The following is a 16,161-nucleotide window of genomic DNA, read 5'->3' as shown; positions in this document are numbered from 1 at the left end:
AGCACTACGAGAAATATAGTTACTCTTGATAATGATACACATGTGTTTGTACGATATCAAAAGTGGTCCATTCCATCGTACCACCCCTCTAAAAGAGGGTGGGCCATATTCGAGTATTACGTACATAAATGCACTTGACTCCTTGGCCTTCGTCCTCCTCAACTCTATTTTTACCATCAAACTCAAAGCCACCACAGCGCCCATTGGTTCCAAGATCTCCATCCTCGTATCGCCCAAATGTTACCTATACAGCTTCACGTAACCCTAACCCTGCCTCACCAGACAAAGGTCATATGTACATATTCCTTTCCGAAACAATAAATTGAAAGACGGTTATTAGAAGGAGCTTCATCTCAATAAGGTTCCAGGGGCAGGGGTGACACAAGGCACTTATGTCGGTTTTGGGGCTGTTTCATGGAGGGTGTAGGATGCGGATAGCTTGGTCCTTCTGGGGATTGCTGGCTGGCTGGTGTATGGTGCGAGAGGTCGTAGTAGATTAGAGGATAAGGGCGGGGTTGAGGGGGGGCCAGAATGATACTATGAACCAATCAGCTATCTGTGTCTACTCTAGATGGATAGGTAGGTAGCCACTCGGCACCGTTGGTTAACGACTGGCTTCACCGGGGGTGGATGGGATCACTGGTCGGCTCTGCCGGTATCTTCTAGGGCCTGCACTGGTCGCTCGTTGGATGCTGCGTATTGGTCGGGGTGTGTGGTTAGGAGCGGGGAGAGAAGGGGTTTGTGTTTTTGTTTGGTTGGGGAGTTTGGTTTGGGATGGTGGGTGTCTGTGGGTGTCTGTGGGTGGCTGCGAGACTGGATGATGGGTGGAAATGGATATTGGCGGTTCGAAACTACAGGTAGGTACGTAGATGTAGGTATATACTTATGTAAGCCCTATCCAGTCAGCAAGGACTGGCACCGGTGAACTCAAGCGTTGATAGCGCGAGACTGACGGTATGGAGAATTTGGTATTGATTTGTGAGGGGTGGTCGCGTGGGCTCGATAGGTGGAGGTGAAACTGCACTTTATCTGCCATGGCTGCGGGGTTGAATTTGCGTGGTGCTGCTCTGGCTATTGGGATTTGACTGTTATTGGGGGAGGGGCCCGGGGGGGGGGGGGGGGGGAGGTGGATTGGAGGTATGAGGCGGCTTGAGGTGGATGTTGTTGGAGTAGAGATGTTCATTTGGATATAAGTACTTGTGGAGTACCATGTTGCTTGCAATTGATGGTTCTGTACCGGAGGTATCGTAAGGTACTGGTCTGTCACTTCTTCATATGCATGTGGCGCTTTGGAAAAACTTGTGGGCTGGCTATGAGGTCCTTACATGTAGTTTTTGAACCTCTGAGAAATGAACCTTGAAAGGCAAACAGGAACTTGATATAAAGGTGTTATGTTCTGACCCGGTGTTGAAATGATTTATGGGAGCGCTTGTGTTGCAATGATTAACCTTAATTGTATACATGTGTGTATGTACATGTATGTTCCATATCATGTTTCGTTTGCTACCGCTCATGTCATGTAATTAAAATTGTTGTACAGATTGCACAATGGTGAGAGAGTAATATATAAGTGAATAGCTGCCTCAATCTTTGCGGCTTTCGAGGACGCTTAAGAAGTGGATCCTATTAGGAATGTCCTCGAAATATTGCCCTTTTCTTTTCTTTTCTTTTCTTACTTTTTTTTTGAGGAAGGTGTAGGTAGGTTCAGGGTGAGCAAAAAGCCATAGTTTCTTTTTAGCATTTTCTTTCTTGACGTTACACTCATCCCAATTGGTCATATAGGGTGTGTGCATGTGTTGTTGTGGACAAGCTAGAGGTGGCCTCGAAAGTTCTTGACTAAAGAAGAGGTACATAATGTATGAGGAGGAAATACGTACATGTAAGCATCACCAACTTGACCAATTGAACCTACAAGTACATACATACCTTAGATACATCATATCTAGGGGATGAGAATAGACGATTAAGTCGTTTGAAAAATTTCTTTGTCATTTTTCACTAATTCACCCTAGGCCCTGGGTGAAGTCTTTAACTTTATGCTAAGTAGCTGCTAGTGAAGCTTTATTTCTGATTCTCTAGCAATAAAGATACCTATCCTTCCCCTTCTTCCTCCCAAAACCTCGGCCCCAGACTACAGCCACCGCTGTCACTATCGCTATCAGCATCATCAACAGTATAAAGTAGGTTAATCCATTGTGATATTAAGAATAACCACCACTGAAAACCATCACTAATAGTAGTAAATAATATGGTTCAAGATTAAAACAATAGGTAATGAAAGAGGTCGTTTACCTCTAAATGAATATCTTAGAACAGCAGTCACTGGGTCTCTATATTTACATCGACAGGAGGGTACGTCCTCCTCCTCCTTTTCCTCTTCTTCTTGAATTCTACCCATTCTCCCCCTTCTCCTTCTTCCCCTCCGCTTCCTTGTCTTCCTTCTCCTTCTACTCCTCCTCCTTTTCCTTCTTGTTCCCCTTCTCCTTCTATTCCTTTTACTCCTTCCTCTGCCTCTTCTCCTCCTCCTTCTTCTTCTACGCCTCCTTCTACTCCTCCTACTTCTTCTACGCCTCCTTCTACTGCCCCTTCTTCTACTTCTCGTTCTCCCCCCCCTCCTTCTCCTTCTCCTTCTCCTTCTCCTTCTACTGCCCCTTCTTCTACTCCTTCTCCTTCCTCTCTATTCTCTGATAACAGCATATCTTTACCGAGGAGTAGTTTTAACAGGCGGGTCTTTTCCTTCTGGAAAAGCATTCCGCAGAATTCCCGGTTGTTGAAAGAATAGAAAAGCTCATTCCTTTCCCCCGTAAAGATGCGCTCGGGCCAATGAGCCCCTACACCTGCCAGAATGGCGGCGATAATTTCAAATAAAACTAGGGAAATGGTGTTAAAATAGTCCCAGGGAGTTTTAATTGCGGGTTCGGGGATGTGCTTGGCAATTGTTAGACATTCGCAGAGTTTCAGAAACGCCAATAGTGTGCCGGAGGTTCCAAGGACATAACGAGAATATTTTTTGAACTTCTCGGGAGTATTTGAGAGATGGTGCAACCACAGGTGCTCCGCTAGTTTTACGGCGACAAGTGCTACACTCGCAAAACCGACTGCGCGCGGTTTGTAACCCCGGAAGGGTATGTTTCGGAAAAGGAGTAAATGAATTATAATATATGTAATATTGCTATTACTCCCAAGGTGATCTTGAACCTGACTGAGACTAAAATAGCATTATGCCCTGAGGGCTGCAGCAATTCATCCTCATCATCCTTGCTTTCAACTCGTTCGCATGTAGAAGATAAGCGCTCGAATTTTCTATGAGTTTTCCCCTAATCATAGATTAGTAACGATCGTATATCTGTCAGACTCGAGGACTCACCTCCTTGCATCACTACGGCAGTTTCGGTAGGACTTAAAAGAAATGCGCGTTTCCTCTAAGAGTATATTCATGTCTTCATCATCAAATGGTTGGTCGTTGTCGTTGTCGTTTGATGGCAACCATGGTTCATACATAAAGAGAATTGTTTTTCGGGCCGGGTCTAAAGATGACGGAAGGTTGATTTAGGATTTTGGTGGTTATGGTGATGGTGATCCTGATGATGATGCTGATGCTAATGGTAATAAGGAAGAGAGATGGAAAGAGAAGAAGGAGATAGAAATGATATTAGCTCCTTGGCTCTACAACGGCCCATAATTAACACCTGACCTACAGGTAGTTACAAGTCCTTTATATCGCTAGCTAGGCCTGTCCAACTGTTGGAGTGACGGTCATTAGTATCCAGTGGAGGAAGTATCAAAGGGGCTCTCAGTGACTAGGTCCCTTACCTGTACCCGCACCCACTGTCATTTTCCTTTTATTCTTCTTTTCCTTTTGTGTCACAAATGATCATCACTGTACATTTATCAATCAATCAACCAAACCATCTCAACACCAACACCCAGCACAGAATGATGAGGGGCCGGGAAAAGATAATGTACTTATACCTGTCGACTGTAAAGCTCATGCACATAAGGGATATCTACAGAAGGGCCAGTACCCAATCAATCGATTAATTAATCGATATTTTTTGTTTAATTCATTCATATGAAGCCTATTAACCAACATGTTTTTAATAAGAGTAGATGATCAAGTCGTTGAGCAAAACTACTTCGTCATTTTTCACCAATTCGTAGATTTTGGTTGGGACTTTTAGCTTTACGCTAGTGGGGCCTTATTTCTGACCCCCCCAGCTATATAAAGGTACCTCTCTTCACTTTTTCTTCTCTCTAAAACCTCGTCATAGTCGATCATCATCATCATCATCGCCATCACTACCACCATCATCACCCAAGGGTAAGGTAGGTAAGTCAGATCCATCGTGCCAATTGGTATAGCCACTAGCTACTCATAGCGGGGGCAGCAGCAGCAGCAGCAGCAGCGGTATACTACAGTAGCAGTGATGGCAGCAGAATACATGTAGTGGCAGCGCAGCTAGCAGCAGTAGTAGCAGCAGATACGAGATAAATAACGTCGACGGACATGTAGATATCCCGTACCCATAGTGGGTGGCGTGGTTTGGGGGTGGGGTGATAGGTAGAAAAAAGGGTCATATATTTGACTCTAAACGACTACTATGTAGTCATTTAGGAACGATGGTCATATAAATGACAATTTTAAAAGATCCAGTCATTTAGTCACTAATGATTTCGTCACCTTTATACAGTAAATGACAGTCACAGCTTATCTTATGCTCCTAGAGACATTTTGTTTGAGTGAAAACAGGGAGACATGCAAGCCATACAACAGAATTAATAGTGGATTAGTCGGGGGGCTACTTGCATATAGAACCTTACGATTTAATCAATAAAACCAATCAACCAACATTTTAAGATCTAGATGATATTGCATGTAATCAATAAATTAAACAAAAAAAACAAAAAACAAAAAATCATAAGGTACATACTAAGAGAGTAGGCCGAGTGAGAGGCTGTGTCCGAGTGATAAATTGTGGATACATACCCGTATCCCAATTTTATCATCCTACATCGGGCCTACAACCTTTTACTTTTCTTTTTTCTTCTTATTTCGAGATATATCTTGGAAGGGGTTAGATACATTACCGTCAGAATAAGTGAAAAAAATAAGCTCCCGGCAGATTGCTCCTTGTGCGCCTTCACTAAAGGCTTTTCGTTTTCTTTTGCACTGGTTTGGGTGGAAATATTAAATAGGAGTAACGAGAGAAGACATATATCACTTTTGTTCAGATGCTTTGAAAATGTGTTGTGCGTAATATATTTAAATACATATGTTCGATATTGGAAAATCTCTACACATTCATTTATATATACAAGAGGTTTCTGGCCTTCGGCCGCCGGTACTATATCTATATCAATTAGTCCAATATACAGGCAAGCCGCTTTGCGGCTTATTTTCTCTATTTGCCTAAGCCTATTACTATATCTGCTTGATCTGGTCGATATCATGTGCCTTTTCTGATATCCCCCATATATCAGTGGGAAAATTTCTCCAGTTCAAGCTGCAACTATCCCTTCAGTTTAACAGCCACCAAGCCGCTAGAATCGAACTACTGATCGATTCCCAGAACCAGTTGAAAACTATTAACAGTCTTCTTGAAATAGGACACTCGGCACGTTTCATAGTATTGGAGGATTCTCATCACTTCATTATAGTATTTGTCATCGGCGTATGACTCACTTTCCTATTAATCATTCTATTTACTCACACGTCCATGACTCATTGTATTTCTTTTGTACTACCTATCATTAGTATAAATACGGGGCATTCCCCCTCAGATAGAACAATTAACACGATCAACTACTTCACTTCTCCTACATACTTTCTCTAGGTTATGAGCCCGGAGACCACTCACGCTTATACACTCTTCACCATTTCTGCCACAAAGTACACTTTCTCGTTTCACTTTGTGTTTGGGGAATTGCCAGTGCTAAGCGATAATTCTGTAGCGTTTAAACTGATGATATTGGAAACCGGATTCCCTTGACTTGATGGTTGATGATACCCTCAAGTCTTCGCAGAATCTTGCCCTATTTATACATGTTGGAATCTATGCCAAGGCCCGCCTTCTAATACTAACTGATACAACGACAATAGAATCATCAGCAAGCTTAACAATTTCTGTAAAGTGTCTCCTGAGTCTCCAGAGAATCAAAATCTGTTTTGTGTCTCAGGAGAACCTCAGGAGACACAGGAGACTGTTGGGAGACTGCTAAATATATTCAATCTTGCTGATGATAAGATAATGCTCCCGAAGATAACCCAGATAGAAAAGCGCCCCCGCATAGTTCCGCCCTCCACTCTAAATCCGACACGTAACCATGAACCTTGCAATTGCCAGTCATCGGGCTACATCATACTATGGTCCTAGACCTACTTCCCTAAGTAGAATAGCCTGCAGCCATAAGCCCCGCTTCCTATTCTATTTCGGGTGAGACACCCAATAGTAAGCGTGCCGTCACTATAGTATAATGCTAGTGTGGTAACACCGCGTGCCCCTACACTACCCGATACCTTTCTATGCTTGTCCTTCCGTTACCCAACTATCCTCGCATCACATCCCATCACTCGTTTTCCTCACTGTCCTAAGCCTCTAGAACAGTGTTCCGTGATTCCTGTAACACTTTGTAACGGCACTAGTATATTTCGGCTAAGGCGATAGATTGAATCGTGAAGAGGAGGTATTGCGTAGTTAAACTAGGATTTGTAATGGGGTTTCTATTATGTTCTTTCAGTTTCTGTTACACAAAGGTATGAGTCATCATCAGACAAGGGTATTGAATATATAAAGAATTGTTGTCTCGTGCCATTTCTTGTTTCCTTTCCTTTCCTCTTCCCCTCATGCAACCTCTGTACCTTCTACTACGAATATAACTTTGTCCTACGTTATCTCATAGGGTTTACCTTGATCCTCAATCTGGTCAAACCATTCCATAGTCCACAGCTCCGAATACTTATACACCTCGTCCTTGTCTTGGTTGTATTCCTTGTCACCATGGCCCATTGCCCCATAGCCCTGTGATACACTTCAATCATGTCTGAGAGGAGCATTGAAATTCCCCCACTCCCATGCAAGTTGGATGGTCAAGGCCATTACATTGTATGGAGGGACCTTGCTATCCGCATGTTGAAAGTTCACGATTTGTGGAACTTGGTCAATGGTTCGAGCAAGCGTCCCGTGTTGACAACCACCACCACTACTGTACCTACCACGTCACCTCAAGCATCAGGAAGCGCCGCTGAGGCTGATGAAGACGAAGAAGAAACCCCCGACAACACCGAAGAAATCAGCGACTGGGACAAAAAGGATAACCTTGTGGTCGTATTCCTCCAATCTAACATCGAATTCGAAGTTATTCTCACGCTCACACCGGCCGACACTGCTCACCACCTCTGGACTCAGCTTGAGGACAGATTTGATCAGAAAACCGTCGCCTCCCTCCATTCGCTTCTCGCTAATGTCGTAACCCTACAGTACACACCCGACAAGGGTATCAAGGAACATCTAACCCAGTTTAACACTCTTTGGTCATCTCTCCTCACTAGAACTAGTAACTCTACGGACAAAATCAAAGACCCACTCGGTTACCACCTTCACCAACTCGCATCTGTTTCAGAAGCGAAGGCATCCTTCCTACTTCTCTCATTCCGGCACGAATCCCTCGAATCAGTCGTTGACAACCTGCAAACCAAGCCCAATGTCTCCTTCGATGACGTTTATGAAAAGCTGTTGGACCTGGACTCACGGTGCAACAACGATGCACAGGCGGCTGGAGAAGCCTACACGATCAGTCGAGGAAACCAAGGACATGGAAACAACAACAGAGTCAGGAAGCCACGTAACAACGAAATAGGAAATCGGGATGTCTTATGCACCTGGTGCACCAAGAATGGAGAATATACAAAAGGCCACATGCACAAAAACTGCCGAAAACTCAAAGCTTTCAGAGACAAGGAGAAGTCCGCTGCATCCGGCAACCTCAATGTCGCGTCTGGTACTGCATTTCAAACAAAACTCGACCCCTCTTGGATCCCCGATCTTTCTGGCCTTCCTGCACTCGAAGAAACCGATGTATTCACAATGCCGGTTGACTTCGACCTCACCAGCTTCTCAGATGACACCTCGGACATTACCATGGAAGACTACTTTGATTTCATTGCAGGACCTTCCACTTCCGATAACAAGGCATGGATCTTCGACTCTGGCGCAACTAACTATATGACCAGAGCGCTGGTTACCGACCCCACTCCCCATACTGGAACAGTTACTGTTGGAGGAGGTCGCAAACTTCAGATAACCGGAATTGGCAACGTCACCATCAACGGATCACATGTCCTGATTACTCTGCAGAACGTGTTCTTGATCCCCGAAGTTGGCAACACCAACTTGATGTCTTGGTCCTGCATCGCCAAAAAGGGATTTACAACAATTGGGACAGAAGACAGCTTTACCATCTACAAACTGAATAGCAAGGAAATCATCGGGATCGCTAACGCAAATATTACTGGTCTTTACATTTTTGAAACCAAGGAACCCTGCGCACACCTCTCTGCCGCCACCAGTTTCTATGACTGGCACCAACGGCTTGGACACCTTCCCGCTTCCTCGTTCTTACGGCTTCGCACCATGGTTGCCCACCCCAAGTCACTCCCCACATCTGGTCATATGGAAACATGCAATACATGTGAACTCACCAAATCAACCAAATCTCACCTCGCTGCCCTCACTGAACCACAATCCAAACAACCACTGGAACTGATACACTCAGATCTAAGCGGCAATTTCTCGACTCCTTCTCTGGGCAGTTTCAGTTACTACATCACTTTCATCGACGATTACTCCAGGTACACTCACCTCTATTTCCTTAAAAGTAAATCAGATGCAGCAGCTGCCACAGAACGATATATCGCATACATGGAAAATCAACTGGATAAAACGGTTAAACGGTTTCGAAGCGACAACGGTGGCAAGTACATCTCCAACGACCTCCAACAATTTTTCGCCTCCAAAGGCATAAAGCATGAATTCACTGTACCTTACTCTCATTAATCAAATGGAACAGCAGAACGCTTCCACAGGACTATAGCAACAATGGCACGATCCGCCCTGCTCGACCACAACCTCACAAAAAATCTATGGTCAGAAGCGATCAACACCATGGTACACGTCAAAAACCATCTCCCGCACAAATCACTCCTGCACATGACACCATACGAAGCACTTACTGGAAAGAAACCCTTCATTGGGCATCTCTGATCCTTCGGTAAAACCATGTTCATACACATACCCGTCGAAGCACGATCAGCAAGAACAAAACTGGATGCAAGGGCCATAACGGGACAATTCTGCGGATATGGAGACTCTGAAAAAATCTTTCGCGTCTACATACAATTGCAAAGGAAAGTAGTTCTCTCTCGTCATTTTAGGTTTAAAGGTACATCCGTAGGGGAAGAAATCGAAGTTAAAACAAAAACCGATACACCCCCTAAACCAAAACAAATTGAGATCAAACAAGAACCACCCTCACGTCCGTCAACACCCAAACAACATAGAACATATGACGGCGACCCAAGTGACGACTATATGATTAACCAACAGATAATGCGCGAAACGATGGAACATTTCTCCGACACTGATTCGGAAGACCACGCAAGTATAGTGGAGGCCGGCTATACGAGGCCCACCACTGAACGTACCCCGCATGATGATAATGAAACAGATACTGATTAACCGAGGTGTAACCCAGTATGGGATCGGAAAGCCCCGGTCAGATACGGACACAACATTCAGCATGACTCCACCCTAACAGACCCAACAAACTATCACCAAGCGATCAATAGTCCTGACTCCGAAAAATGGCAGAATGCTATGAAAGTTGCACTCGACTCACTCGCAAGGAATAACACATGGAATCTGGTCAACACACCGGATCACCGCAAATTGCTCGACTGCAAAGGGGTATACAAAATCAAACTCGGGCCCGATGGCAACCTCATTCGATACAAAGCCCGACTAGTTGCAAAAGGTTTCTCACAGGTCCCTGGTCAAGATTTCGATCAAACCTACAGCCCCATTACACAATACTAATCCATCAGACTACTCCTCGCTCGCTGCCTTCAAACCGGTGGCCAATGCGATCAGATGGACGTCACAAGCGCATTCCTATACGGCGAACTCAGGGAAGAAATCTATATGAAATCTCCTCCAGGCTACCCTACTCCCGGCAAAGCATGCAAACTAATCAAATGCATCTATGGCCTCAAACAATCATCAAGGGCATGGTACGCCCGCCTCTCTAAAGCGCTAATCAAAATACGATTCAGAAAAGCAGACTTCCACCCTTGTGTCTTCATACACAAAACAGGGGAAGTTGTCATTGCAATCTATGTGGACGATATCCTCATCTTTTACTGGTCTGCTGAACGCAAGAACCGTGTCAGTCTCCTCCTCCACTCTGAATTCGAAATGACGGAAACTGGCACAGCCAACTGGGCACTCGGAATCCACCTGATCCACACTAAAACTGGCATTATCCTATCACAAGAAGCCTGTTACAGGAACTACGGAACACTGTTCTAAATACTTAAAACAGTGAGGAATACGAGTGACGGATTGCGATGCGACGACGGTCGGGTAACGGAAGGACAAGCATAGAAAGGTACCGGGTAGTGTGGGGGCACGCGGTGTTACCACACTAGTACTATACTATTGTGACGGCACGTTTACTATTGGGTGTCTCACCCGAAATAGAATAGGAAGCGGGGCTTACGGCTGCAGGCTGTTCTACTTAGGGAAGTAGGTCTAGGATGATAGTATGGTACGACCCGATGACTGGCAATTGCAAGGTTCATGGTTACGTGTCGGAATTAGAATGGGGGACGGAACTATGCGGGGGGCGCTTTTCTATCTGGGTTATCTTCGGGAGCTTGATCTTATTCTATTATCGTTGTATCAGTTAGTATTAGAAAGCGGGCCTTGGCATAGGTTCCAACATGTATAAATAGGGCTTGATTCTGCGAAGACTTGAGGGTATCATCAACCATCAAGTCAAGGGAATCCGGTTTACAATATCATCAGTTTAAACGCTACAGAATTATCGCTTAGCACTGGCCATTTCCCCAAACACTATATTGTACCTTATCCCTAACTTTACTCTTTACCTATCGCATATACCACCAAAAGTCTCAATAAGACAACTACTCGCTTAAACCTATACTCTGAGTATTTTGCTTAGTGGCGGATAGTCACCGTGCTCTCAGTAGAAGAATAAGTGCTTAGTCTCTTAGAAAGACCAAGGTACTATATGCACCCCCGAGTGGCAACAGCAGCCATCAACAACTACCTTTGTGCTACATCCTTCATCGTTCGAAGAGGAAGCGCCGAACATCTATACTGCGGATACCTCCACTACACAGGTTTCTTCACAGAAGCAGGAACTACCGCTACCTTCGAGGAACACGACCCCGAAATCCTCAACTACCCAGAACTCTTCCCAATCAAGATCACCCTCTCCCAACGGTCTTTCGGACTTGCTCACCCAGCCCCCTGGTTCATTGCTCAACCCTGGTGCAGAAGGCAACCACAGCTCAAACTCGAGCAACTTAGCGATGTCAAGGGCTCATCAGCAACGATCGGAGGAAGACTACAACATGGAGAGCTCAATCGCCTTGAGAGATCGAGGTATATTGGAGACCCAGGCGAAGAGGCGCCACAGGAAAGAGAGAGATGTGCCGATAGGCTCCCTCTTCGCATTGACGAGGCAGGAAGAATCATATGGGCAAGCGAGGAGGCGGCAGGTAGACCACAGGGAGTTCTCCCCATACGTCACCCCCATCAGAGAGAGATCCTCTACTCAGAGGCCCTCGGCGCCTCGGGTAATGGACGACGACGAGGACACCAACATGGACGTGGAGGAACGACGAGTGGAGAACCCTTTCGGCGATCTTATTGGGCAAGAAGTCCAGCGACAAGGGGCCCCGTGGTGCAGCAGCTCAGCCGCGGAATCGAGGAACTCAGCATGCACGTACGGGATATTCCCATCCTCAGGGAACTCACCCGTCAGCAGCAGGAGTATACCAACAAAATCGTCGAAGACCTCCATGCCAAGTTCGCTGGGGACAGAGCCGAGCGCGACAATCAGCTCAACCAGGTCATGGCTCAGCTACGAGCGGAATCCACCGCCGCTACCAGCAACCTCGGTCAAGTCCTTGGGCAGATCGTCGAGGCGACTAGGGCGCATCAGGAGAGGCAGGAGCGACAGGATCAGCACATAAACGCGCTGACCAACTTCGTCCAGCAACTCCCAAAAGATGGCCCTGTACAGATACCCGCGGAGGTTATGGCTGCCCTCGAGAGGATGGAACGGGACAGACAAGCTGCGATGGAAGACCAATTCGCAGGTACGAAAAAGAACCTGGAGGAGATCATCGAGCAAATGCGGGTGGCAGCCAATAGAACGGCAGCAGCCCCCGAAGGCTCAGGAGGCGGAGGCGTAGTACCCCCCCAACCTCCACAGAACCCCCCTAGCAATTCCGGAGAAAGACCGGAAGGATCAGGGAGCCAACCCCCCGTGCCCCCTCGCTCCGAGGCAAGGGGAAGCCAGCAAAGTGAGCAGGGAGGCAGGGGAGGCAACGGCAATAACGGCAATAACGGCAACGGCGGAAACCGCGCAAGACCACGAGGCCCATCCCCCTCAGACTCATCCAGCTCCTCCGATTCAGAAGACGATCGTCGAGCACGCGAACGAAGGCAGAGAAGACGGGAGGAGCGAAGGCGCCGTAACAGGCAGCAAGAGGTAGACCTCATGCACCCCCCTCGCGCCACCCTGGGTGATACGCCAAAACAGGCAAAAATCCCCTTCTCCGGAAAAGCCGACGAAGATGTGCGACACTGGATCGACCAAATGGAAGTCTTAATTGAACTTCAGAGGAAAGTCCGGTGGGACGACCAGACCAAGATCCTGTGGGCATCCCTGGAACTTACCGGGAGTGCGGCAAAATTCTGGCGAAACTTCGTGGAACGATTATCGGTTGATCCCAGCATCGGGACATGGGAAAATTTCAAAAACGAATTACGGATTCAATATGGCAATCGGACGAGTCAAGAACAGGCCAAGCAGAAGATGGATAAGCTCCGTCAAACTGGCATGATCGATGACTACATCAATGAGATGCAGAATCTGGAATGGGACGCGAAGGTCGGGCCCATCGTAATGAAATCCATGATCCTAACAGGAATAAACTCCTCGCTGGAACAACGCCTCTCGAACGCGATCGAGGAACCAGAAGATTTCGCGGAATGGCTAGCCTGGGTTAGGAAGGTCGGACGTAAGGATCACGAGGTGAAGGCCCGGAAAGAGATCTTACGTGGCAAGGATGTCGTGAAACCTCGTGAGGAAAAATCGGAACGGCGAAAATCGCGCAACCCCGCACCTCGGAAAACTTTTTCCGCGCCAGCACACAACTCCAAGGCCTCGGATGACTTAGGTGTCACCAAGGACGAAAAAGAGAAGTGGCAAAAGGAAGGAAAGTGCTTCCATTGTGGTAGAGATAACCACTTCGCGAAAGATTGCGTGGCGACGAGTAAGGTCAGGTTAACCGACCTGAAGAGGAAACGGTATCCTTCCGGAGGAAAGGACCACGGAAGGGAGGGTGAAAAGAAGCGGAAATTGGGCCCCCAGAATGAGGCTTTTAGGGCAAGGATTACAACTTTGGAGGATCAAAATTGATTGGGTATTTCTATTTTTCGGTGTTTTATACTGCGTTACGGTTTCTTCTTTTTGGTTATTTGAAACAAGGTTTTTATGTACTACGGTTATTCTTATCGGTTGGCTACGGGATTTTTCTATATTTGTTTTGCTACACGCGCGGAAATTCAATTCTCTTTACACACACTCTGAGGATGGGGTTACACCCCGAAACGCCTGGTGCGTAAGTGTTGTACCATGATCTTCATCAAACACTCGAACTCTCTATATAAACCCCCTCACCCCGCGCTCAACGAAGAAAAAATCATCGAAAACCACACCTAGAACCAATACAAAACCTTTATCAAACCAACATACAAACATGTCTTCCAACACACAAGAAACCCGCCTCGAGATCGAGATCTCTTGGGATCACCCCGCAACTAGTACCAAACATGTCGCAACAGTCAACGCACTCTTGGATAGTGGCACAGAAGATTGGATCATGTCTTGGGACTGTATCCACCGCGCGAAAATACCCACCCAACCTCGACCAAAGCCTCTCATCATCAGACAGGCCGATGGCACCCCTATGCCCAATTCCGGCACCCACATCACTCAACCCCTTACCCTCCGCATCGGCAACCATCTGGACAGGGCTATCACCTGTGAAGTTGGCTCGTTTGCAGGAGAGGACCTCGTCATACCACATCGATGGCTCAAGGAGCATCAACCAACCATCCATTGGGGACTCAACAGTGTTAGCTTCCATAGCAACAACTGTATAGTCAATGGATGCTTCGTATCAGTCGAAGACATATACGATCAAGACCCAGAAGAGCTGGTCATCAGGCTGTTGAGGGCGTCACCCAAGAAGCAGATGACGATCGAGCAACACCCCTTTTGGGCAAGAGCATCGGTAAACGAGGCTCTCGTTAGTGCTATACCGGTGGAGTTTCAGGAAAATGCCGACGTGTTTTCCAAGGAAGGAGCCGCTCGACTACCTGACCACTCTGAATGGGATCATACCATTCCTCTTATGGAAGGAAAGCAGCCGCCGTGGGGACCAATCTATTCGCTCTCCCCACCTGAAGACAAGGCACTTCGGGAATATTTGGACGAAAACTTGCCCTCCGGCAAAGTAGTCCCCTCCACTAGTCCCGCAGCGGCACCCGTCCTGTTCGTTCCGAAAGCTAATGGTAAGCTTCGGTTATGTGTCGACTTTCGTGGTTTGAATGGAATCACAATTAAGAACCGTTATCCACTGCCACTCATGAACGAGCTGGCCGACGCAACGAAAGGAGCACTCTACTTCACGAAGATAGACCTGAAAAATGGCTATAATCTGATTAGGATTGCTAAGGGCGAAGAATGGAAAACCGCTTTCCGAACGAAATACGGCCTCTTCGAATATAGAGTAATGCCTTTTGGCTTGACCAATGCTCCTGCGTCGTTTCAGGTCATGGTCAATACCATATTCAAGGATCTTCTGGACCAAGGCGTAGTAGTCTACCTGGATGACATCTTAATGTATTCAAAGACTAGAGAAGAGCATACGACTCTTGTACGAGAAGTTTTGGAGCGACTGCGACGACACCACCTATACGGAAACCTCGAGAAAACGGAATGGTATCAACAGGAGGTAGAATTCCTGGGATTTATACTATCAGGAAAGGGGAACCAAGTATCACCAAAGAAAGTCCAGGCGATCGAAGGTTGGTTAGCCCCAACCAAGGTCAAGGAACTTCAATGCTTCCTCGGTTTCGCCAATTTCCTAAGACGGTTCATCCACCGATACTCTGAGGTTTGCAGACCCATGACCGATCTCCTGAAGAAAGGTTCTGTATGGAAATGGGGCAGGGAACAGCAAGACGCGTTCGACGAGCTCAAGAGGAGATTTACGTCTGCTCCAATACTCCGACACTATGACGAACACCGCGAAGCAATCGTGGAGACTGATGCGAGTGATTGGGCCGAGGCCGCAGTACTCTCTCAGGTGTTCGAGGACGGTATTCTACATCCGGTAGCTTACCACTCTCGCAAGTTCAACGAGGCAGAAGTAAACTATGAGATCTATGACAAGGAGATGCTCGCAATAGTTTCTGCTCTCTTGACTTGGAGACACTGGCTGGAAGGGACGGACATCCCTATCCAGATACATTCGGATCACCAAAACCTGCAGTATTTCACAACGACCAAGAAGTTGTCGAGAAGACAAGCCAGATGGGCCGAGAAGATAGCACCTTTTCGCTTCAAGATCCATTACCGACCAGGCGAAAAGAACGGCAAGCCAGATGCACTCACAAGGCGTCCGGAGTTCGCAATGGAAGGGGGAGTAATGCGTGAGCAGCCCGTAAAACAGCTACTCAGCGCAGAACAGTTTGTCAGAAAATCACGGACCAGCATAGAAACTGGGTCTGAGATGATTGGCAACCCCGAAGAGGAATGGAATCAGTTGGATCAGTGGTACGA

This window comes from Morchella importuna (genome assembly GCF_003444635.1).
Source record: "Morchella importuna strain M04M26 chromosome Unknown Morimp01GS058, whole genome shotgun sequence".
In the NCBI taxonomy this organism is placed as follows: Eukaryota; Fungi; Ascomycota; class Pezizomycetes; order Pezizales; family Morchellaceae; genus Morchella; species Morchella importuna.
The sequence above is the reverse complement of the archived record's forward strand: the minus strand, read 5'-3'. Positions refer to the sequence as shown.